Consider the following 27,196-nt stretch of genomic DNA (forward strand, 5'->3'; position numbering starts at 1 on the left):
AGAACCTCTGTCAAACATATATTAGACCCCATCTTCCTGTTTTACATGCCTCAACTTCTCTTGTTTTTCTCTTCCACACTCTAGGTCAGTTCCTTAGATCTGTGTTTCAATATATACATTATTTTTCTGTATGTATTTGTACTGTTGTTCAACCAGTTAATTGATTTTTTAAAATGGTGATGATTTTATGATGATCATTTAAAGATTTCCATTGTATCCTTTCTCATTTAGCACATCTGTTTTTTTTATACTGTTTTGTGCTTGCTTTAATCTCTGTTTTCACTGTACCTATGTAAACATTTTAAAAAATAATTATTTGAAACCTCTTTTAGACAGGTCCATTATTTCTAGTTCTTAATGTACAATTTTTTCTTTATGTTGCACAATCTTATTCTCCATCCCAGTAATTCACTTCCTTCCATGGAATCTTCATCTGGGTGCTTATCTTTAGTAGAGACTTAATTCCCTAACATCCTGGGGTTCCTGAACTGTGGAATTCTCCTACTTGGGTTAGACTGGCTTTGCCTCTTCTGAGAATTCATGGATTTCAGTTATTCTAGGTCCATTTGTTGTTGTTGTTGTTGTTGTTAATTTCTCGTTTAGGAACTTCTGCTCCACACTGATGATATGAATTCGGACCTGCTCATTCATGTGATAAGGGGTTTGAATTTCCTGGGTTATTCTAAACTCAATCCTGCATATAAGGCAAGCTTCCTTGCTCCTTCCCCCACCTGGCAGGGATGGCGTTTGCCTGTCCCTGTGAACGCTGGCTTGTTGCAGATATCGAAACTCTAGTTTCCTGTGTGAGTAGCGTCTGTGCCCTACACTCCCTTCTATGCACAGGCATCCAAGCCCCCAAATGCAGCTACTAGAGCCTGTACCTGCTTCTCATAAGACCCTAACACATTTTCACTTAAGCCCCTTATCACTTCTTTGATTTTGTGATTGCTTTGCATTTCTGAAAGTGTTTCTGTCTTCTGGTTTTTAATTTGCATGTATGCACCTTTTACTTTCTCATATAATATTTTATGAATTCAGAATCTAATTGGGAGAGGAGAGTTGTTTCCTCAGTTTTATTCCCTATATTGTCCACAGTGAAAGAAAAAGTGCTTGGTGATTACAGAAAGATTCTTTCATAGAATGTTGCCTATGCAGTCTCAGAACCACCTGGAAGGGGGTGGAGAGATAGTCCACTAGCAGAAAGAAGATCCTGCTACCCTTAGCGGATCATAAATCCATAAGGAGTTCATGAAATAATGCAAAGGATTTATTTTCTCATCAATAATGAATTCATTTGGTATGCTTTTGGCTGGAGGTAACAGAAAATTCAACTAAAATTGGCTTAAACACTAAGAAAGACTTATTTTCTTATCAATATTAGAACTAAAAATGGGGCCATTTCAGAGTGGCTCAGTGGCTTGACTTCATTATTCAGTTCAGTTCAGTTCAGTCTCTCAGTTGTGTCTCACTCTGCGACCCCATGAATCGCAGCTCACCAGGCCTCCCTGTCCATCACCAACTCCCAGAGTTCACTCAGACTCACGTCCATCGAGTCCGTGATGCCATCCAGCCATCTCATCCTCGGTCGTCCCCTTCTCCTCCTGCCCCCAATCCCTCCCAGCATCAGAGTCTTTTCCAATGAGTCAGCTCTTCACATGAGGTGTCCAAAGTACTGGAGTTTCAGCTTTAGCATCATTCCTTCCAAAGAACACCCAGGGTTGATCTCCTTCAGAATGGACTGGTTGGCTCTCCTTGCAGTCCAAGGGACTCTCAAGAGTCTTCTCCAACACCACAGTTCAAAAGCATCAATTCTTCAGCGCTCAGCCTTCTTCACAGTTCAATTCTCACATCCATACATGACCACAGGAAAAACCAAGGCCTTGACTAGACGGACCTTAGTCGGCAAAGTAATGTCTCTGCTTTTGAATATGCTATCTAGGTTGGTCATAACTTTTCTTCCAAAGAGTAAGTGTCATTTAATTTCATGGCTGTAGTCACCATCTTGCAGTGATTTTGGAACCCCCCAAAATAAAGTCTGACACTGTTTCCACTGTTTCCCCATTTACTTGCCATGAAGTGATGGGACCAGATGACATGATCTTAGTTTTCTGAATGTTGAGCTTTAAGCCAACTTTTTCACTCTCCTCTTTCATTTTCATCAAGAGGCTTTTTAGGTCCTCTTCACTTTCTGCCATAAGGGTGGTGTCATCTGCATATCTGAGGTTATTGATATTTCTCCCAGCAATCCTGATTCCAGCTTGTGCTTCTTTCAGCCCAGCGTTTCTCATGATGTACTCTGCAGAGAAGTTAAATAAGCAGGGTGACAATATACAGCCTTGATGTACTCCTTTTTCTATTTGCAACCAGTCTGTTGTTCCATGTCTAGTTCTAACTGTTGCTTCCTGACCTGCATACAAATTTCTCAAGAAGCAAGTCAGGTGGTCTGGTATTCCCATCTCTTTCAGAATTTTCCCCAGTTTATTGTGATACAGTCAAAGGCTTTGGCATAGTCAATAAAGCAGAAATAGATGTTTTTCTGGAACTCTCTTGCTTTTTCCATGATCCAGCAGATGTTGGCAATTTGATCTCTGGTTCCTCTGCCTTTTCTAAAACCAACTTGAACATCTGGAAGTTCACAGTTCACATATTGCTGAAGCGTGGCTTGGAGAATTATTGCTCCAGCTTATATCTTCTTATATCTCTTGCTTTCTCCACATGACTGTGAGATGACAGCAGCAGTCTCCAGCATGTCAAACCTAAATATATATCAAGATGGAGGAAATGGAAGAAGGGAACTTATTCCTTCCAAAGATCTTTCTTTTTAAAAGAAAGGAAGAATTTCTAGAAGTCCTTGTGGTGTAACCCTCGTCTCTAATTAGCCAGAAATGTGTTGTAGGCTCCTTCTCAAAACAATCACTGGCAAGGGAAATAGTTACCCCAAATGGCAGACATCATGTTAGACTGACTTTGAGGTTGGTGTGAGTCCAGGTGTCCCTGAAGTACAGGTCTTACAATATCAGAAATTTCTTACCTTGGAGATCAGGAAATAGCTCTCGGGCAAGGTCACGTGCTCAGAGTCAACATTAAGTCCAGATCTGGGCTCTTTTCCTCCTGTGTTTGCCAATCCTGTTTCCTGTCCCAGCCCCAGCCCTGCTAAGACACAAGCAACATTCGACCCTACCACTGTTTCTATCTCTGCCCTGTAAAAGTGATGGTGAAACCTCATAATCAGTACCACCTTACAGCCTATAGAAAGCCTAGATGTTTTAACGTCTTCACGCTGAGCCATACATGGGCTAAATAGGGTCCATACTCATCTCTGTCCTGCTTTAGAAATTCATCTTTCAGAAGTCCATGGCATTGTCTAGACGTGGGTGCATGGGTATCATCGGATGGGGACAGTATAAAGTCTCATGGCATAGGAGAATGCTACCGCTGTGGGAAAATTAGCTGGTGATGTACTGGTAGGACATGAACAAGGTTTCCATCTGGTGCAAACTAGAGTCCCAACTGGCAAAGGCTGCATGGCTTGCATTATGAGTAATGCCTCCAAGACACTGTGGGTCATGGACCTTTTAGCATGTTTCCTTTACAGCTATCCTCCTCTTGATTCACTCACTGGACATATCCTGGGTTATGAGACAGTGCCTTCTAGAACAAGTGCCATATGGTGAGGTCACTTGAATTTATCAGTCACCTCACTTAATTTCTCCACCCCCAGAACCATCTCCACATCTTGTTTATCCCTCCACACAAAAACTATCTCTTCTTTTATTTCCTTCTAGACTTCAGGGGACATCCAGAGCACAAATCATAAGCCATAGGAAAAACTGTTTCTCTTTCAGCGAGTGTAGGAAAAACTCCCTTTAACATTGTTTGTGTGATGAGGGAAATCATTTGTTTTTCTCCTAGAGTGTAGACTAGGGAGGTGAGTGCCCTGTTAAAGTGGGATGTATGCTTCTAATACAAAAAAGTGAAAAATATAAATGAGTTAAGTTTTTAGAATAAGATTGCACGTTTGTATCCTGTTAAATTATTCTCTTGCCAGTATTGATTGCTTTGCAAGATATGGCCTTAATCCTTCTTATATTTTTTAAAAAATAGTTAAAAAAAACTAATGAGCAGTGAAGCAGTAAGATATAATGGAATAAATAAACACCTGCCTTATCTCACATAGGTCTGTATAGTCAGAGCTATGGTTTTTCCAGTAACCATATGCGGATGTGAGAGTTGGACCGTAAAGAAGGCTGAGCACTGAAGAATTGATGGTTTCCAACTTTGGTGGTGGAGAAGACTGAGCATCCCTTGGACTGCAAGGAGATCAAACAGGTCAGTCCTAAAGGAAATCAACCCTGTTGACCCTAAAGGAAATTCATTGAAAGAACTGATGCTGAAGCTGAAGCTCCAATACTTTGGCCACCTGATGTGAAGAGCTGGCTCACTGGAAAAGACCCTGATGTTGGGAAAGATTGAAGGCAGGAGGAGAAGGGGATGACAGAGGGTGAGATGGTTGGATGGCATCACCGACTCAGTGGACATGAGTTTGAGCAGACTCTGGGAGATAGTGATAGACAGGGAAGCCTGATGTGCTGCAGTCCATGGGTTGCGAAGATTCGGACATGACTTACCAACTGAAGAGCAACAACAACATGTATGTATGACTCCGGCCTAATTAAACTGAATCTCCTTAGCCCAATAGGGATAGAAAGAAAGAAATGAGGTTTTTAAGGAGCTAAGTCCCTCTCATAATATTTTCCTATAAATCTTTTAAGTGTTAAACCATTGCTTAACAATGGTAAGACACCTGCGTAACAGCTGTTATGGGGTAGAGAAGGTGGATTTGAAGGAAAGGTGCCAGAGTATTAGATGACGGTGTCCACAAGGACGGATGTTGAGTCCACATCTGTAGAGAGCTGGAAAACACATACCACAGCTCACATTCAATGGACAGGAGCCCACACTTCACAGCCTAATTTGGTCAGTCCCATAGGAAGATAGTCTGTTTCCCTTGATTCTCTAGAACAATGTCTCTCTGTCTTGGCTTTGATCACACCTAAACATCTAAACTCTGAAAGACTAGACTGTTTGAAAGTTCAGACTAAATTAAATATTATGATTAAAAACATAACACAGCAGTGATAATTTTAGAATCCAGTCTTTAAGCATACCATAACTTCCTCCAGGATACAAATGTACTGAATTATCCTCTACCACCTTTGCAAACTCACTGTTGTGAAATAACATTCTCACGCCTTTGCTCTCTGAAATTATGCCTTTAGGGGTCTGTTTTGTTTCATTTTGATCCCTATTAAATCTAAATAACCTCTAAGAATGTTGAAACATATAACCTCATCAGCCACTAAAATTAAGTGAATAAATGTCAGATCTCTTCTTATTGGAAATCACAGAATTCATTTAATAGTACTACAAATCCACTGGTACCTAAAACTCCCTGCTTTATAGCTGCCTTTGTATTTAACCTAACACAGAAGTTTTGTGTGTGTGTGTGTGTGTGTGTGTGTGTGTGCGTGCGCATGCTTACATTTGATACCACTGGTTTCTCCTGTTGAAAAATCACTTCAAACTTATACCTCGACAGATGGAAGGAATAATGGTGGGGAGACAGGTCAGGGGAGATGGAGAGTGGAAAAGAAGGAACTGCTGAGGAGGAAAAGGGTCAAAACCAGCAAGGCTAAATAATGTTGCCTCTTCTCTGTGGCAGATTGAAACTGACTCACAGGGGAAAAAAAAAAAAACGGAATTATTTGTTTAAATGGAGCTTTTTTTCCTTCTTAAAATGAAATAGAGTGACTTTGAGTTAGGGCAGGATGGTGTAGAAGAGTTTCTCCTTGCTCCTCCCCCACTCCACAGAAATATAAGCCCTGGGAATAGCACAAGCTTGTAAGAGGAAGGTGAGATGGTTTTCTCAGGACTTAAGGAACAAAATAATAGCAGGGTGTCCCCTGATAGAGGCAGATGACCCAGACCCATTGTATCCTAATCCCTGATCTGACAAGAGAATGCAGCTCAGGCAGGGCTTTCCTTCCCTCTGGTGCTGTAGGCAATATCAGCATAAACCAAGCAGACCAAAGTAACACCACGAAGGCTCTGAAAATTAAACTGCCGTTGGAACCACAACCCACAAAGTAATCCAAGACCTGTAAATGACACCTAAGTGGATGACTGCCTGTTAAAATGGAAGATTTCGATGGGACCCAGAGTTCTAACGTAGCAGACAAAATGTCCACATTGCAGCTTGAAATCATGTCATCCCAGTTCAGTTCAGTCGCTCAGTCATGTCCAACTCTTTGCAACTCCATGGAATGCAGCACGCCAGGCCTCCCTGTCCATCACCAGTTCCTGGAGTTTACTCAAACTCATGTCCATTGAGTCGGTGATACCATCCAACCATCTCATCCTCTGTCATCCCCTTCTCCTCCTGCCTTCAATCTTTCTCAGCATCAGGGTCTTTTCCAATGAGTCAGTTCTTCGCATCAGGTGGCCAAAGTATTGAAGTTTCAGCTTCAGCATCAGTCCTTCCAATGAATATTCAGGGCTGATTTCCTTTAGGATTGATTGGTTGGATCTCCTTGCAGTCCAAGCGATTCTTAAGAGTCTTCTCCAATACCACAGTTCAAAAGCATCAATTCTTTGGCACACAGCTTTCTTTATAGTCCAACTCTCACATCCATACATGACTACTGGGAAAACCATAGCTTTGGCTAGACAGACCTTTGTTGGTAAAGTAATGTCTCTGCTTTTTAGTATGCTGTCTAGGTTGGTCATAACTTTCCTTCCAAGGAGTAAGCATCCTTTAATTTCATGGCTGCAATCACCATCTGCAGTGATTTTGGAGCCCCCCAAATTAAAGTCTCTCACTGTTTCCATTGTCCCAAGAACCAGGAAAATCACAACTCGAATCAGAGAAGAAAACCAACAGATGGCAACATCCATGGAAATAAATCAGAATTGGAATTATCTGACCAGAATTTTAGAGCAGTCGTCATAAAAATGATTTAGCAATCAATTACAAAGTCTCTTGTAATAAATGGAAAAATAGAAAGTTTCAGCAGGGAAATAAAATTATTTTTAAAATGGAGATGATAGAACTCGAGGATACAACAGCACCAATGAATCATTCACTGGATGGGCTCAAGAGAAGAGTGGAGATGACACAGGATAAAAGTGGCGAACTTGAGGACACAGTAGGACTCACCCAATCTGCATGAGAGAGAAACTAAACTGGAAAAACAGTAAGGCAAATTGTGTAAGGATTGTTCTATGTTATTTGTTACAATTACATGTGAACCTACAACTACATCAATAAAAACTTCATTAAAAAAGGAAATAGCTTTTTATTATCCTATTAATAATTGAGATTTTAACTACCGTATTTTACTCTCTCCTGTAAAAACAGCATCTTTTATGAGAAACAAGCCATCAGCACAGACCAACTGACCCAGAGCAGAACATAATGCGCTCTGTTAACAGGAACTCTGACTATAGGCAAGTCCCCATTTGCATAGATATTGAAAAATACATTTCAGAGCTTGGAAGATCGACTTTTCTTATTTAACGGTTCCACAGAGGGGCAGCTCCAAACTTTCTATAGAGCAGACCCTTCTTAGAGACAGGTTTTGTTCATTTTATAAATTGGGGTGAGCCAAGCTACTGAAAGACTACTACATCAGAATATGAATTCTTTTCTTCCATCTTCTGTTGTTTTGACCCTGAAACATGCAAGGCAGAAGTTCTTGGTTCTGTAGTCCTAAATCTTCCCTCCAGAGATCTCGCTACTGTCTCCAACCAAGCTTTTGTCAGAAATAAAGTTGACATTTTGATTTGTAGTTCCCAAGTATTTCTGAACTTAGGTAAAGAAGAAGGGGCTTGAGGTCAGCCTTATGATTGGGAAGTGGAATAATCACTGCCATTGGCCAACATTACTGTGGACTGTCTACACACCAAACGCTTGGAAAAAATGGCATATGGAGAAGGGATAGAATAAATGCAGTTGACAGAGCAACTCTTGATGCTCCTGCCATTGATCTCGATTTCATGTAGCGCTGTCCTTTTCAGTTTCATTGGTGATAACGAAAAATGGTGTGATATTTCCAATCAAATTTAAGTTGGAGGAAGGTATATTTCATGTAGAGTGAATAGCATGTTTAAAAATTCAGAATCAATTTCCTAGACTCTATTTAGGATTTAAAAGAGTGCTAGGTAGAATTTAATGGTGGCAGTGGTATTAGTATGGGGGCAGAGGCAAAGAGTAACAGAATCACCAGGGCCTACATGGCTGAGGATGTAGGGTCTGGACCATGTAAGGCCTTGTGTGGGGGTCAAAAGAACATGATCCTTACCTTGGAGCTGACAGGGAACTGATGATAGTTACTTTCCTCTTATTTGAGAGGAAGAAAAGAGAATTTAAATTTGAATCTCTCCTCAAGGTTTAGAGATTCGCTTCCAAACTATATACTAGATTTATGATAATGCCCGCATCCATTCCATGCCTCTCAGGGAGCTAGAACATTGGTTTTCAAGTTCCAGTGAGTTTAGGAATCAACTGAGTTCTCTGTTAATCATGCCAATCCCTGGACCCCACCCTCAAAAGAGCTTAGTTGAGTTGCTCTTGAGTGGATTCTGGGAAGCTGGGCTAATTCTGAAGACCCAGGTCTTTGGATTATACTTTGAAGAGGACTGTGTATGATTACAGTCATACAGTAAGCTCCCCTTACTCCTGTCCCATGAACAAAGATATGTACTTTCAAATGGAATTAACAACATTGGCTCTTAGTCTCCACTATACAGGAATAGGAACTTCGCTCAGTCGTGTCCGACTCTTTGCGACCCCATAGACTGTAGCCTACCAGGCTCCTCTGTCCATGGGATTTTCCAGGCAAGAGAACTGGAGTGGATTGCCATTTCCTTCTCCAGCGGATCTTCCCGACCCAGGGATTGAACCAGGGTCTCCTGCATTATAGACAGATGCTTTACTGTCTGAGCCACCAGGGAAGTCTCTCCAAGTCTCCACTGCTGCTGCTAAGTCGCTTCAGTCGTGTCCGACTCTGTGCGACCCCATAGACGGCAGCCCACCAGGCTCCCCCGTCCCTAGGATTTTCAAGGCAAGAACACTGGAGTGGGTTGCCATTGCCTTCTCCAATGCATGAAAGTGAAAAGTGAAAGTGAAGTCACTCAGTTGTGTCTGATTCTTAGCGACCCCATGGACGGCAGCCCACCAGGCTCCTCCATCCATGGGATTTTCCAGGCAAGAGTACTGGAGTGGGGTGCCATTGCCTTCTCCAAAGTCTCCACTAGAGGGTAGTAAATCAAAATTTTGAGTTTTGAACAAAACTTGTTTAAATTGTGTGATTATATATATATGCACATACACACACACACACACACACACACATATCTCCCCTCCCTCATCAATCTCCCTCTTGTCCTCACCCTCATCCCACCCCTCTAGGCCCTCTAGGTCATCACAAAGCACGGAGCTGAGCTCCTTGTGTTATACAGCAGCTTCCCAGTAGCTGTCTGTCTTACACTTGGTAGTGTATATGTCTTTTTTTTTTTTTTTTTTTTTGAGAATCAGAATTTAAAACATTTTTTAATGTGGATTTTTTTTTTCTACATGGAAATGTTAAAAGAAAAAGCTTTCTTTGGGAAACTGTTTTGCCTTCTTTTTTTTTTTCCCCTAGTGTAATTGAATGACTTGCTCAGATTAAAATATTTCCTCAGTTGCTACCTCGTTGTCATTCTGAGTGACGTAGTTATAAGATGTCAGTGATAATACTTTCTGTTTTACAGATGAGGGACATAAGCCCCCCAAAGAAACTAGATCAAGGCCTCTACAGTTGTAGAAGAGTTAGGACTAGAACCCAGGTGACCTGACCATCAATTCAACATTATTTTCTATAAACCATCTTATAAAAAGTTTAATTTTGGGAATGCTGAGGATGGAGAAGGGAATACTGCATTATCAGATTTTAGTTCCTTTAGCTATAATTCTAGTAAGACTCAATTTGAAATATTCATTTGAAGCAGCCTTGAGAGCTGTATGAAGTAACCTTGCTTTATGACTTTATAAATCTGGTGTCTCTGTGGATGAGGCTCCCCACTCCTCTTTTTCTTTTTTCCCCACTGAATTAGACCAGTTCTGAGTTATAACTCTTGGATTTGTCTCTTCATCCTGTGTACATTGTTTTATTGTTGTTCTCTTTTAAATGGTGGAAACATAGCTTCGAAGTCAGGACAACATGAATTAGGATTTGAAAGAACAATAGCAAGTAAGCCTTGTCAAATAAGGGAAATAGATACAAATGTTCCAGTAATTCAGCCAGTTTATATTTTAAATGGTCTTGGCTTTGATAAATATGTGCAAAAGCTATGATTTTTTTTTTCTGACACAAAGCATTTGCTTCGCTGAATGGCTTAGTGTCTGGTGAAGCCATGTGCTTTCTTTTGGCATGTTTCTCACCTCTAAGACCTGCTAAAAGTAAAAATGGCCTTTTCATAGAAGGATGCTGTCCACTTTCCTAGTATTTGACCAGCCCAACAATGGTATTAATCCCATGAGGAAATGGCAGTGATTTTATTTCTTTGTTGTGACGGGAGTAATTTCCTAAGAGACTTAAGAATTGACGTATAAGAAGGAGTCACTAAGCAGTAACCTAACGTTTTCCCCTTTCTAATGGAAAATCACCAGTCATTTCATTAAAATGGTATCTCCCAAGCATCCCACTTACATTAAAGCATAGGTCATAAAACCCTAAATTCCCAAATTCCCAAAAACCCTAAATTACCAGCCTTACTGTTACAATAAAGTCTAAATTTGCCAAGCTCCTAGTAAGTGTCAGGCAATGGGCTAAGAGTTTTATCCATCAAATCTTATCTGTCCCTCATAACAACCTTATGAAGTAGGTGCTCTCATTATCCTCATCTTACAGATGATGAAACTGAGACTCACATAGATTCAGGAATTAATATGATGAGAAGTAGATGAGTCTTTACCTAAATCCAGACAGTCCGAGTACAAGTGCCTGCACATCACCAATCTGCTCTCCCATGCTGAATATATATACAGCCCTTGGGACAGCAACAAATGTATCCAGTGAATGCTTATGTATAGAACCCCATTTAAGGTTGAAACATGATATGTATGTATCCTCTCATTAAGGTTAAGGTGTTCTTAGTAGGGGAAATAAAGGGTAGGTTAAGGTGTTCTTAGCAGGGGAAATAAAGGTTAATTATTGGCCACACCTTCTCTGGTGGCTCAGAAGGTAAAGAATGTGCCTACAATGTAGGAGACCCGGTTCCATCCCTGGGTTGGGAAGATCCCCTGGAGAAGGAAATGGCAACCCACTCCAGTATTCTTGCCTGGAGAATTCCATGGACAGAGGAGCCTGGCGGGCTATAGTCCATGACATTGCAAAGAGTTGGACACAGTGGAGCAACTAACTCTTTCTTTCTTTCACAATCAGTAGGAATGGCCTGCAAAAGCTAAGATAGGGTTAATGTCTAGGATAAAATTCAAGCCAGACCGGATTTTCATGCTCTATTTACTGTAGCAGACTGGAATCCTTCCTTCAGAATCTCTAAAAACAGGAAGAATAAATAGCAAATATGTTAGAAGGAGCAGAACCTAGACATGTGGTGTGTACTCACATTAGAGACAGGTGTTATTTCAGATATATCTTAGATTACGTTTCTGGGGCATGAAGGCATATGCCTCAATTCACTAGAGTTTAAAGCTCTATCTTTACAAAATTATCCAGAGTGCTCACTGAAATGTGCAAGAGGGAAAAGAAAAGCACTAAAAGGAAAGAGAAACACAGAAATTTCTACTCCAAGGAGGCAGTGATGTATTTGGGCTAGTTATGTACTGGGTGGTCAGTGTACCACAGGTGGCTTCTGAGATGATGCAAGATGATACATGAACACATTTTTACAAAGAAATGTTAATACTTACATATTAAATGAGTCTTTGGGGGAGGAATCTGGCATTTTAAAGCCAGTGATTTTTATGGATATATCTTAGGACAAGTCTGGGTTTTAAGGAGTGAGCAATCTTAAATTTGATTAGAACAAAAATATTAAGTGAATAATATTAATAGTGATAGATATGGGAAGAATTCTGAAGGTATTTGTAAGAGAGATTGAAGCTGGGAAACTTTAGTATGGCAGAATCAGTGTATCATAAAGGCTTTAGATATATGGGCCCAAATTCTGGTTCTGATATGGACCAACCATATGACCGAGGGTAAGCCATTTCACACCTCTAATTCAGAGTAGCTTTGACTGTAAAATGTGAGGTTTAGACCAAATTGGAGAGGCCCTTCCAAGGACTGTGGACCCATAAAAGACCTTGGTATTGCCACAAAAGATCTGAGAACTCATGTACTCAGCACTGACTTAGACTGAGTCAATACATTCCTAATGGTAAGCATATGACTGGTTTACAAAAACATAAAAATGCTGTCATGATTAATTATGAGTGTAATTAACTTGAACTAATTCAATGAAAGTGCTACTGAATGCATACATACTTGAACTAAATGTACATTCTCCAACAGACAGACACTACAAGTACAGTCGATATTTTTTATATTGTCACACATCCATGCAGATTTTCCCTGTTAATATAGTTTAAGCTTCCACACTGTGGAAGAATTACAACTGTGCACAACACGGAAAGGTGACCCAAGAAATGACAAATAGAAGCTAATTAGTTCCCCTGTTATATGATAGTACTGAGGGGAAAATACCCTCTCTTGATCTTTTACCTGACCTAAAATATCTCCACACAGAAGAGACCTACTTATTCTAATGACCTGATGCACCCAGGCCAATTTCAAAAAAGTAGATAATAGATATCTCTTTTTGATGGAAATTACCTTAATGATAACATGGTAATAATGATTAAATTGCAGCCATGTATTTGGTATGTAATGTATGTGTGTATGTATACATCAGATGTTGTGCTTGATACATTATGCATCTTTAATCTTTCAGTGTATGAATACTCCTAATTTGTTGTTTTTTCTTTCAGTGTATGAATACCACTAATTTGTTTTACATTACTTTGCTGACAAAGGTCCGTCTAGTCAAAGTGATGGTTTTTCCAGTAGTCATGTATGGATGTGAGAGTTGGACTATAAAGAAAGCTTGAGTGCCAGAGAATTGATGCTTTCAAATTGTGATGCTGGAGAAGACTCTAGAGAGTCCCTCAGATTGCAAGGAGATCAAACCAGTCAGTCCTAAAGGAAATCAGTCCTGAATATTCATTGGAAGGACTGATGCTGAAGCTGAAGTTCCAGTACTTTGGCCATTTGATGTAAAGAACTCATTTGAAAAGACCCTGATGCTGGGAAAGATTGAAGGCAGAGGAGAAGGGGACGACAGAGGATGAGATGGCTGGATGGCATCACTGACTCCGTGGACATGAGTTTGAGCAGGCTCCGGGAGTTGGTAATGGACAGGGCAGCCTGGCGTGCTGCAGTCCATGGGGTCACAAAGAGTCGGATACGACTGAGCGACTGAACTGAACTGAACTGAATTTGTTGTTGAAGTCAGATAGGTTGAGATTTTTGCCCAAAGCTACAAATCCATAAGGTTCCAACACCAGGATTCAGATCCAGAAATCTTTGGTTCTAAATGTCACCTATTTCTACTATGCTAACCTGTTTTCTGATATAATGAAAGTGGAGAACTCTAAACAGACACATAGGCATAGGAGAAAGATAAGTCAGCAGAATTTTCTTTGAAGAAAGATAAAGGCTCTGAGGTTAAGAGAAAGATGATGCAATCATATAAGACTTATTTGTGGGCCATGTTAGGATTAGGCCAGAATTGAAACTGAGTATTAAATTTTCACAGCTAAGGTCCCATTACTGAATCTCCTGCCAGTTACTGAAAAGGCTTTCTCAAAAGTTAAGCTACTGAGATAATGACAGGATTCTGATGGCCATCCCCATACTTACAGAACTGTTCAGACTTATTTTTTCTGCAACATCCATTGACATCACCCAACAACCTGGCAGTTTGAGGGACTAGACTGTTATTGAAAGCTTTTGACTGATTGCTTGAATCAAACATTGTAATCATGGTATTTCCACAGTTGTTCTCCTGTGTCAAGGAAACACCTGTGAGACAAGCCCCATGGAAAAAGAGTTAAATAATATTCTGGGACATGATCATCTGCAGAATAGCGGAACCATGGTTTGCTTGCCCTCCAGCTCCAGTGAACGGAAAAGAAAGGAGACTCATTCATCCATTTATTCAAAATACATTTTGAAGAGTTCCTGTCATGTAGAGGTTACTAATTACTGAAGAATGCCAGTGAATGATATAGGAATCAGAGAAGTCCAAATCTTTATCCCTAACCTATTGTCAGGACTGATTTTATGATTCAAAGTGCATGATTCTTTCTGGCCAATGTTGTCTATGTTTAACAAATCATTTACGGTACCTTAGTTATTAGATCACAGGATGAAGAGCCAGGAAGGAGTGATCAAATCCTAATGTTCCTGCTTACCAGATATGGGACCTCTGATAAATCAAAGAAGTTCTCTGGGATTCAGCATGTATGGAAATAAGAATATTTCAAGTCAAAGAAAAAATCGAAAGCAATGATCCTTTCCTCCATCTTATAAAGACTATTTCCTCTCCTCCAAATCTACATGAGAGAATCCCAGGGTTCAGGGAGACTTATGAAGTATCATCACTCCAAGATGTATGCAATCAAGCTGTTATCTGGTATCCTAGCAGGGTCTTGGGCTTCCCTGGTGGCTCAGACAGTAGAGTCTGTCTGCAGTGCAAGAGACCAGTGTGTCGTCCCTGGGTTGGGAAGATCCACTGGAGAAAGGAATGGCTACCCACTCCAGTATTCTTTCCTGGACAATTCCATGGGCGGTGGAGCCTGGTGGACTACAGTCCATGAAGTTGCAAAGAGTCAGACAGACTGAATAACTAACACACACAGCAGGGTCTCAGGTGGGCAGGAAGCAAAAAAATGTTTTACTTTTACCCATGCAATTCCAAGAATCGCCACTTGGTGGTGCCAGATGGCCTACGTTTGTTTATTTTCAACTGGAAAAATTTCCAGGAACTTTTTTTTTTCCTTTTCTGTATTTACAGGGTTACTGGGGAGTTTTCTCCTCTTTGCTGTTTATAAATATTTTCAGTCAGAGTTTAATCCATAAAAAGGTACTGAATGGGAAATCTGAAAATCTTGAGAGTGTAGTAAACTGAGGAGAAAATAAAGGAGAAAGGAAATAAGGAGAACAGTAGAGGGAGGGAACAAATGTGATACCCAGCAAAGTGTCACAAACCTCAGGTTCAGAAACAAACTCAAGTAATTGGTTTTTAAAAAAATATTTGTCTTAGTTGTGGCAGAGGAGACCTTTGTTGCGGCTCACAGGCTTCTCTCTAGTTGCGGAATGGGCTCGAGTGCCCTGTTGCATGTGGGATCTTAGTTCCCTGACCAGGGATTGAACTCACATACCGCCCCCTCCATTGGAATTGCCTTTAATCATAAGTTGAAGAGGTGGTATAGCCACTCTTGGGCTTCTGTTGGTGGCTTAGTGGTAAAGAATTCCGTCTGGCGATACAGGAGATATGGGTTGACCTTTGGGTCGGGAAGATTGCCCTGGAGAAAGAACTGGCAACTCACGCCAATATTCTTGCCTGGGAAATCTCATGGACAGAGGGACTTGGTTGGCTATGGTCCAGTTCAGTTCATTTCAGGCGCTCAGTTGTGTCCGACTCTTTGCAACCCCATGGTGGCTATCGTCCATGAGGTCACAAAAGGGTCAGACACGACTTAAGGAGTTAAACAACAAGAACAACGATGATCGCTCACAGCTTCAACTCTCTCATCTATAAAATGAAGATAATGATTCCTTATCTGCCTGGAAGAAAGCAGAACATGATGATAGGCTAGCTTCCAGCTCTAGGACCTCAGGTTTCTGTTAAAGGGACTGATCAAACTGACATCCTGTTTACCTATTAGGATCCTTTCTCTCCCCACAGGAGGAAGATTCTAAGCAGAATGAGTTTATCTGCCCAAGGTGGCAGTCACATGTTCAAGTTCAGAGACTCATCATAAACCCCATGTGCACTGTTGAGCCACTCGCCTGAGCCATCTAGTGTTCCTTGTGACCTAAGACCTTAGGCCTTCTTGATAGCCTCCCCTCTCCTCTTTCTCTCCAACTGCCCCTGTAAACTAAATCGTGCACTGTTCTTCAAATCCATCAGTGGTTACCCTTTGCATTCAGAGTAAAAAAACCTACACTCCTTTCTGTGGATGCCAAGGTCCTCTAAGATCTGGTGTCTCTCTGCCCGTGACTTACAATGCTGGTTGGCTATCCAGTGCTGTTATCAATGGGCTCTTTCTTATGAGCAGAAAACTGATGCTATCGGTGACAGCATGAGCTCATCACAAATTCTCAACTCCCTGGACTCATGTGAATTAGGAGTAGCCAGACAACCCATCTATGGATAATGAAATATAAGGGGAAGACTTCTGGTGAGGTCTTTCTGGGAAAGCTTTTTTCATATTTTGTTAATCCTATTGCATTTTAATCACCATCTAAGAATCTTCTTAGGGAGTCTAACTTTCAAAGGACCTGTGTCTCCTCCAGGCTCAAGCAGTAAATCCTGCCTGTGCTTGTCTGGAGCCCCTTCCCTTTCTGTGTGGAGCCTAGGTTTCAGAAAGTGGAGACACAAGATCGCTGAGTCATCACATGGGTACAGCAGCCTGAGGAAGTGTTTGATCTACAGCAAATTTTGTGTCATCAAGAGATACATTTTTATGTGTTAACCGCTGAGGTTTGGGAGTTATTACCAATGCCTAAAGCTAGCCTGCCCTACCCAGGGTTTTGACCACACAGATGCAACAAAAACTTTCCGGTATTCATTTTGAAATGCCCTTTGCTCATCAAGATAAAAAGAATGTGATTGGTCTCTTATTAGCCACCTGTAGACTCCCCCTGACCCCATGAGTTAAAAGTCACAAGACGGAAGTTGAGGAGGCCTTTGAGAAGAGAATCATTTTGAAATTTGAAATAGACCCTTTTCCTCAAACTCAAGGCATAACATCAGTTCTTCCTTCCTCTGGATCAGTCTTTCTAAATTTTCATGATGTTGTTCTATTCTTGGATCCTGCCATTTATCACCTTTTTGGGTTGGCTGAGCCATGACTCATCTGAAGACTTTGCAGTACACTGTATTAGGAGTTGAGCTCTTTGATCTAGAAAAGGCAAGGCCATGCTTACAGCTGTTCCTGTTAGTTCCTTTATTAGGAATAATATTTTGCTTAAAGGGTTTTCTATAAAATGGTAGAAGCTTGACACACAATGTCTATTAAACAAGAAGTTTTTACCATAAGGAGTTCATTAAATTAGAGTTAAAGATCAGACACCAGAGAAAGGAGTGCCAGCTGGTGTGGTGACTCCGAGGGGAGGGCAATGAGGCTGGTTATGTGAGTATTCGAAACCTGCCACCTGGCTTAGCCTCTGCCATGGGCAGGAAGAGCTTCTGCTGAGGTCAAGAAGGCGGAGGCTGCAATGACTTATGGGAGCAGAAAACCTACAGGAAAGACCCGGGCCCTTCTCTTTCTTCCTGCCTTTCAGTCTTTCTGTCACACTTGCTATTGGCAGAATTTGATGGAACAGCTGGGAAAGTAGAAAAGTGCTTGGTTCGGTCTCAGCCCCAGAACCACATGGCAGAGTGTAGAAGGGCGACCTTCAAGCCGAGAGACAATTACCGAATAATCAAACTATCAGTTATTAGCCACACAGTGATTCAGTTTTCCTTGGTTTTTCTTCCTGTTTAACTACAGCAGCAGATCCACCAGGAAGACATAATATTACCCTCCCTAAACAAGTCCGTAATTTTGTTGACTTTTTTCCTTCTTTCTGAATGTAAACTTGATCTAGGGTTCTATAACCTCTCACCTTGACTTTGGCAGTATCTGTCTAACTGGTTTTCTGAATTTCACTGGCTTTCTTCCAAATTACTGATACTTATTCATTCAAGAAAGATTTGTGCATCATCTTTTATGCACCAGGCACTGACCCAGGCACTTTGATTGTAATAGTGAACAAACCAAATGAAACCTGTCCTAATAGAGCTTTATTTTATTCACTCTTGTTGACACAAAGTAGCAAGATGGTTCTATTAAAATAGACTTTACATTGGGTAGCTGCTTAAAACCCTTCAGAAGCTTTTCTGTTTCAAACAGAACAAAAGCCAAACTCTCTCCATGAAGTATAAAGCCTAGTATGATGGAATGACTTCCCACCTCTGCAGACTCTGTGCTGTCCCTTTCCTCCTCTATGCTCTGGACACATTGACCAAATTTCAGTTTCTTGGACAGGCCAGAATTTTAAGTAAGTGTATTCTTTGTTAGACATGTCTCCCCTACTGGGCTATAAGTTTCATAAGAGCAGGATTCATGTCTGTATTCTAACAAATAATGCACTGCCAGATACTCTATAAATATTTGTAGAATGAATTAATCAATTAAAAGCTCCAAGAAGTCAGTTTATTTTTTAAATTATAAATTTATTTATTTTAATTGGAGGCTAGTTACTTTACAATATTGTATTGGTTTTGCTATACATCAACATGAATCCACCACGGGTGTACACGTGTTCCCCATCCTGAAGCCGCCTCCCACTTCCCTCCCCATCCCATCCCTCTGAGTCAACCCAGTGCACCAGCCCCGAGCATCCTGTATCATGCATTGATCCTGGACTGGCAATTCGTTTCACATATGATATTATACATGTTTCAATGCCATTCTCCCAAATCATCCCACCCTTGCCCTCTCCCACAGAGTCCAAAAGACTGTTCTATACATCTGTGTCTCTTTTGCTGTCTTGCATACAGGGTTATTGTTACCATCTTCCTAAATTTCATATATATGTGTTAGTATACTGTATTGGTGTATTTCTTTCTGGCTTACTTCAGTCTATATAATAGGGTCCAGTTTTACCCACCTCATTAGAACTGATTCAAATGTATTCTTTATAATGGCTGAGTAATACTCCATTGTGTATATGTACCACAGCTTTCTTATCCATTCATCTGCTGATGGACATCTAGGTTGCTTCCATGTCCTGGCTATTATAAACAGTGCTTCAGTGAACATTGGGGTACATGTGTTTCAGTTCTGATTTCCTCAGTGTGTATGCCCAGCAGTGGGATTATTGGCTCATAAGGCACTCCGGTACTCTTGCCTGGAAAATTCCATGGATGGAGGAGCCTGGTAGGCTGCAGTCCATGGGGTCGCTAGCAGTCAGACATGACTGAGCAACTTCACTTTCAATTTTTACTTTCATGCATTGGAGAAGGAAATGGCAACCCACTCCAGTGTTCTTGCCTGGAGAATCCCAGGGACGGGGGAGCCTGGTGGGCTGCCGTTTCTGGGGTCGCACAGAGTCAGACACGACTGAAGCGACTTAGCAGCAGCAGCAGCAGCAAGGCAATTCTATTTCCAGTTTTTTAAGGAATCTCCACACTGTTCTCCATAGTGGCTGTACTAGTTTGCATTCCCACCAACAGTGTAAGAGGGTTCCCTTTTCTCCACACCCTTTCCAGCATTTATTGCTTGTAGACTTTTGGATCACAGCCATTCTGACTGGTGTGAAATGGTACCTCATTGTGGTTTTGATTTGCATTTCTCTTGATGTTGAGCATCTTTTCATGTCTTTGTTAGCCATCTGCATGTCTTCTTTGGAGAAATGTCTTCTTCTGGTACTCCTATAATTTGAATGTTGGGGCATTTAACATTGTCCCAGAGGTCTCTGAGATTGTCCTCATTTCTTTTAATTCGTTTTTCTTTTTTCCTCTCTGATACATTTATTTCTACCATTCTATTTTCTACCTCACTAATCCTATCTTCTGCCTCAGTTATTCTACTATTTGTTCCTCCAGAGTGCTTTTGATCTCATTTATTGCACTATTCATTATATATTTATTGACTCTTTTTTATTTCTTCTAGGTCTTTGTTAAACTTTCTTGCATCTTCTCAATCCATGTCTCCAGGCTATTTACCTGTGATTCCATTTTGTTTTCAAGCTTTTGGATAATTTTCACTATCATTATTTGGAATTCTTTGTCAGGTAGATTTCCTATTTCTTCCTCTTTTGTTTGTTTGATGGGCATTTATCCTGTTCCTTTACTTGCTGGGTATTCCTCTGTCTCTTCATCTTTTTATATTGCTGCGTTTGGGGTGGCCTTTCTGTATTCTGGCAGTTTGTGGAGTTCTCTTTATTGTGGAGATTCCTTGCTGTGGGTGGGGTTGTACGGGTGGCTTGTCAAGATTTCCTGGTTAGGGAAGCTTGTGTTCTGGTGGGTGGAGCTGGATTTCTTCTCTCTGGAGTGCAATGAAGTGTCCAATAATGAGTTTTGAGATGTCACTGGGTTTGGAGTGGCTTTGGGCAGCCTGTATATTGAAGCTCAGGGCTGTGTTCCTGTGTTGCTGGAGAATTTGCGTGGTATGCCTTGCTCTGGAACTTGTTGGCCCTTGGATGGTGCTTGGTTTCAGTGTAGGTATGGAGGCGTTTGATGAGCTCCTGTCAATTAATGTTCCCTGGAGTCAGGAGTTCTCTGATGTTCTCAGGATTTGGACTTAAGCCTCCTGCTTCTGGTTTTCAGCCTTATTTTTACAGTAGCCTCAAGACTTCTCTATCTATACAGCACCGTTGATAAAAACAACTAGGTTAAAGATGAAAAGTTTCTCCACGGTGAGGGACACCCAGAGAGGTTCACAGAGTTACATGAAGAAGAGAAGAGGGAGGAGGGAGACAGAGGTGACCCAGATGAGATGAGGTGGAATCAAAAAAGGAGAGAGCAAGCTAGCCAGTAATCACTTCCTTATGTGTGCTCCACAGTCTGGACCACTCAGAGACGTTCACGGAGTTATACAGAGAAGAGAAGAGGGAGGAAGGAGACAGAGGTGGCCAGGAGGATAAAGGGGGGAATCAAAAGGAGAGAGACAGATCCAGCCAGTAATCAGTACTCTAAGTGTTCTCCACTGTCTGGAACACACAAAGAGTTTCACAGAGTCGGGTAGAGAAGAGAATGGGGAGGGAGGAGATAGAGGTGACCTGGTGGAGAAAAACTAGAGTCCAAAGGGGGAGAGAGCAGTCAAGCCAGTAATCTTGCTCCCAAGTAAAAATGAGTACTGAAGTCTGGGTTCTTAAAAGGTACAAAATTGATAACAAATACCAAAAAGTGTATAATGGACTTTTGGACTCAGAGGGAGAGGGAGAGGGTGGGATGATTTGGGAGAATGGCATTCTAACATGTATACTACCATGAAAGAATTGACTTGCCAGTCTATGTCTGATGCAGGATACAGCATGCTTGGGGCTGGTGCATGGGGATGACCCAGAGAGATGTTATGGGGAGGGAGGTGGGAGGGGGGTTCATGTTTGGGAATGCATGTAAGAATTAAAGATTTTAAAATTAAAAAAAAATTAAAATTAAAAGAAAAAATAAATAAAAGCTGTAAAAAAAATAAATAAAAATCCAGAGTAGAGGTTGGATTTTCAAAAATACAATATTAAAGAAAAAAAGTCACAAAAATTCTAAAATATATATATATGAAGTTTGCTTTAAAAAATAGGGTCTCTCTCTCTTTTTTTTTTTTTTGCAAAGTAATAGTAGGTTATAAAAATGAAAATTAAAGGAGTAATAGAGGACTTAATTTTTTTTAATTAAATAAAGAATGATAGTAAAAATAGTAAGAATATATCTAGGACTTTCTCTGGTGTTATTGTGGGCAATGTGGGGTCAGTTCATTTTTGGATAGTTCCTTGACCAGCTTATATTTCTCAAGATCTATAGGCCCCTTCCTATACATAGTTCCTGGCAGAGAACTATCTGAGGCCAGCCCTGGGTTGTATGCACTTCCCAGGTCTAACCTGCTCAGGTTCAGGCACTTGGGTAGTCCTCAGAGGCACAGACTTGGTTGGGCCTGCGTTTTGTGCCCTTCTCAGGTCCGAGCACCTCAGGTGACCAGGTGTTTGGCCAGCACAGTTGCTGCGAATTATCACCTCCCCCATCCCTGCCACTCGGTTTTCTGGGTGTACAACCAGCACACCTTCTCAGCCGGATGTTGACCGTCCAGAATCCCAAGAAGTCGTAGTTAGCAATGAAGCCTGCTTGCAGTTTGGTAGATAATGCCTCTCTAGGGCGCAATTGCACCCTTCTGGCTCTGGCTGCCTGTCACCAGAGGGGGATGGTCTACAGCAGGCTAGCTCTGCTCAGTCCTTTGTTCTGTGAGCTGGCCTGGCGGTGTCTTAGGTTAGGGCTTTTCGCCTTGTAGCTATCCCACAGTCTGGTTTGCGAGCCCAAGTTAGTTCCTTCAGGGCATTCAGGCCCGGTCCTTACTCTAAGCAATGCAGCCCACACCTCCCTGCCCAGCCCCCGCTTGCTAGTTGCAGATGCAGGCGTCTGTGCTGCTTCTCCGCTGGGGGAGTTACCACTGGGCACGTAATCTGTGGGTTTTAATATTTATTTTTCCTCCCGGTTATGTTGCCCTCTGTGGTTTGAAGGCTTGCCACAGACTCGGCAGTGAGAGTGTTTCCTGGTGTTTGGAAACCTCTCTCTTTTTTTTAAGACTCCCTTCCCGGGACGGAGCTCCGTCCCTACCTCTTTTGTCTCTCTTTTTGTCTTTTATATTTTTTCCTACCTCCTTTCAATGGGCTACTTTTCTGGGTGCCTAATGTTCTCTGCCAGCATTCAGAAGTTGTTTTGTGGAATTTACTCAGCGTTCAAATGTTCTTTTGATGAATTTGTGGGGGAGAAAGTGGTCTCCCTGTCCTATTCCTCCGCCATCTTAGGACCGCCCCTAAGAAGTCAGTTTAATGTTGTTTAATCCAACAGTACCCAATCTTATTTGTCCACAGAATCATTCTTCACATAATACCTCTCAACACTCCTTAAGAACTTAGTTTTGTTAATACAGATCGAGGAACACATGCTTTCAGTCAGATCTCTGGCTTCATGTTCAACTCCAGGAAAAACATTTTTTAGCCACAGAGATTTAGAATCAAGTTTTATTCTCTCAAAATGCAAAGAAAAAAGGATTTATGGGTCCTTTTTTTATGAGACCCCAGGAGGCATCCTAAGTTGGAGATAATGCTAAGATCATTAAATTCTAAAAAGATTGGATTCCAATGCCAATTCTCATCTGTGAAGTGAGATTACAATTGAAGATTACAATTCTGACATTTCAGAATTGTTGGAAGATACGATGAAATAAAACACACAAAGCATCTGATATGATATGTGGCACAGAGTAGGTTCACAGTAAATATTAACTCTCACATTTTCACCTATCCCCTTTTGTCCATCTATTGGAGAAATACTTAGCTAACAGTCTGCAGAGAATACTGAAGAGATACAGACAGCATAATCTTAGCATGCATTTTATTAACTACTAGTAGACAGGATGATCAGGTGATGCATTTTTGTAATTTTTTACCTCTACAATTTGTTCAGCTCTAGAGTAAATAGAAGACATGGTCATGCCCTTGAGAATTTTAAAGTTAACTGGAGAAAAACAACTAAGCCAAAAGAAATAACTAAAAAGATAAAGATGCTAGTAGGAAATAAGATTTATAAGAGAGGAAGCGTAAGAATGGACACATCTAAGGTTCTCTCATGAAGGCATGGATCTGCAGTTCCTCTTAGGGAGCCTCCTATACTGAGCAGTTTAACAAGTGCTTTTGGATGGAGTTGGGGAAATTCACCCCAAATAAAGTGAAATTTTGATTTAACAATGTGTTCTACCAAGATCATGGCGTGTGTTATGGAGTCTGTCAGCATAAAAGCCCCAACTAAAGAAAGATCCAAACTATTAGGTTGACCAAAAAGCTTATTCAAGTTTTTTCAAAAGGTGCTATGGAGAAACACTTCTCATGCCCCCATACTTCTGCCTGCCCATAAATACCCCACCCTGACCCACTTCCAGCCTTTTGCCTTCCAGGCAGGTGGTGGGTTTGAAATTTGTTCTTCTGTCTTCCCTCTTCACTGTCTTTCTCTTAAATCTCCTTTTTGTTGTAAACCTTAGGGTCTGAGCTTTTGGGTTTGCTGAGCCCTGGACAAAACAAAGCTAGTTCAGTCATACTGGGAAGCCCAAATGTCAGGCTACTGTTTCTTCTTCACCAAAATTGTAAATTGCTTGAACACTCAAAAGTCTCCATCTTCTACCAAGGCAGTTGAAAACTAAAGAGAACAAAATCAGAGCAGGACTCATCTGTGGAGACATAGGGCTGGTGGGAATTCAGCAGAATACTATTTCTGCAAAAGGCCGTCACCTTGGGTTTCCTTGGAGAAAGATGGGAACTGAAGGAAGGCACTGTGGGTCCCTGCCCTACAAGCCTAATCTGTGAAAGTAAATGAGAAGAGAGTCTGGGGAAGAGGCTGAAGGGTAACAGTAAGAGTTTGTTGCATACCGAGTATGAGGTATCAGTAAAATACTAGGAAGATATTAAATCTGAAGTTAGGTTACCAAAAATGTTCATCTGCAAGTAGGGTAACGCTGACATTTTTTAAATGAGTTCTGCTGAACTTTATAATTTCCCAAGGGGACACGGAGGAAGGAGAATGGGCATATCAGATGTCCTGTACCCGTCTCCTTGCCCAAGCAGCTCCAGTCTGTTTTCTTACTCTTAATTCTGTCTCTGAAAAATGTGTTCCACTGCTTTAAAAAGACAAAGCTACAAAATTAGGTGATTTGAGGATTCTCCAGAATCTAAATGTGAATTTATAGAACTGGGTGTATTTTCAGTACAAAACAAACTCTGGCTAAAGTTCCCCTCAGGTGGTTCCCTTCTGGTATTATAGTTTTTCTTATATGAGGTAGCATTTTTTCTCCATTGAATTTCTCAACTTTCTTATGATCTATTGCTGACTACAGATTTCCTGTGATTTATAGTTTCTCCATCTTCAAATGCAGAGAATGTAATCAATCTGATTCCAATCCCAAAGAAGGGCAATGCCAAAGAATGCTCAAGCTACCATACATTTGAGCTCATTTCATATGCTAGCAAGATAATGCTCAAAATCCTTCAAGCTAGACTTTAGCAGTATGTGAACTGAAAACTTCCAGATGTACAAGCTGGGTTTAAAAAAGGCAGAGGAACCAGAGAGCGAATTGCCAACATTTGTTGGATCATAGGGAAAGCAAGAGAATTCCAGAAAAAAACATTTGCTTCTGCTTCATTGCCTGTGCTAAGGCTTTTGACTGTGTTGTTCAGGGTTGCTCCGTCATGCCTGACTCTTTGCAACCCCATGGACTGTAGCCCACAGGCTCCTCTGTCCATAGTTCTCCAGGCAAGAATACTGGAGTGGTTTGACTGTGTGGATCACAATAAACTGTGGAAAATACTTAAAGAGATGGGAATACCAGCCTACCTTACCTGTCTCCTGAGAAACCTGTATGTAGGTTCAGAAACAGCCGTTAAAACCAGACATGGAACAGTGGACAGGTTCAAAATTGGGAAAGGAGTACGACAAGGCTATATAGTGTCATTCCGCTTATTTAACTTCTGTGCGTCCTCCCAAGATCATGGCACATATTACTGAGCCTGTCATCATGCAAAACGCCAGGCTGGATAAATCACAACCTGGAATCAAGATGGCAGGGAGAAATATCAACAATCTCAGATATGCAAATGATACACTCTAATGGCAGAAAGTGAAGAGGAACTGAAGAGGATCTTGAGAGTGAAAGGAGAGTGTGAAAAAGCTGGCTTAAAACTCAACATGGAAAAAAACAAGATCATGGCATCTGATCCCTTCTCTTCATGGCAAGTAGATGGGGGAAAAGTGACAGATTTTATTTTCTTGGCCTTCAAAATCACTGCTGACAGAGACTAGCCATGAAATTAAAAGATGCATGCTTCTTGGAAGAAAAACTATGACAAACCTAGACAACTTATTAAAAAGCAGATACATGACTTTGCTGATAAAAGGCCATTTAGTCAAAGCTGGGACTTCCCTGATATCTCAGTTGGTAAAGAATCTGCCTGCAATACAGGAAACCCTAGTTTGATTCCTGGGTCGGGAAGACCCGCTGGAGGAGGGACAGGTTACCCACTCCAGTATTCTTGGGCTTCCCTTTGGCTCAGCTGGTAAAGAATCCGCCTGCAATGTGGGAGACCTGGGTTTGATCCCTGGGTGGGGACGATCCCCTGGAGAAGGGAAAGACTACCCACTCCAGTATTTTGGCCTGGAGAATTCCATGAACCGTGTACTCCATGGGATCCCAAAGAGTTGGACATGACTGAGCGACTTTCACTTTCACTTTTCACTTAGTCAAAGCTGTGGTTTTTCCAGTGGTCATGTACTGATCTGAGAGTTGGACCATAAAGAAGGCTGAGTGCAGAAGAATTCATGCTTTTGAACTGTGGTGCTGGAGAAGACTCTTGAGTGTCCCTTGGCTAGCAAGGAGATCAAACCAATCAATCCTAAAGGAAATCAACACTGAAGATTCATTGAAAGGACTGATGCTGAAGCTGAAGCTCCAGTACTTTGACCACCTGATGCAAAGAGCCTGCTCATTGGAAAAGACCCTGAAGCTGGGAAAGATTGACAGCAAAAGGAGAAGGGGATGGCAGAGGATGTGGTGGTTAGATAGCATCACCAACTCAATTGACATGAATTTGAACAAACTCTAGGAGATACTGAAGGAAAGGGGAGCCCAGCCAGCTGTAGTCCATGATGTCACAAAGAGTCAGACATGACTTAGTAAGTGAACAACAACAGATGATCTATTGACTTGATTACAGCTTTCAGTAATAGGTAGAAATTTTTCTATTAAAAAAAAAAGTCTAATAAAGAGAGAGAGTCTTACATGGGATTTGTCAGATGAAATGTAAACAAAACTCTAGTTTAATGAATTTGCTAATGATTCATCTTTAACATTGAATTTTTGTTGGGATCATCTGTTGGGCATATAAACACTTGAAAATCCACAAAACAGTATATTGTTGGGGAGATGCACCAGCTAAAATACCTTTCAGATATTTACTAAGAAAATTCAAAGGAAGCACAGAAAATGGAAAGAATCAAAGGTTAAAAAGAAATAAAAGGAAGAGGGGGAAGATGGGAAAGGAATAATAAACAACTTACAGAAAATCAAGACAGATGGTTTTTTAACAAAAAACCTAAGTGG

The sequence above is a fragment of the Ovis canadensis genome, chromosome 19 (genome assembly GCF_042477335.2).
Source record: "Ovis canadensis isolate MfBH-ARS-UI-01 breed Bighorn chromosome 19, ARS-UI_OviCan_v2, whole genome shotgun sequence".
Classification (NCBI taxonomy): Eukaryota; Metazoa; Chordata; class Mammalia; order Artiodactyla; family Bovidae; genus Ovis; species Ovis canadensis.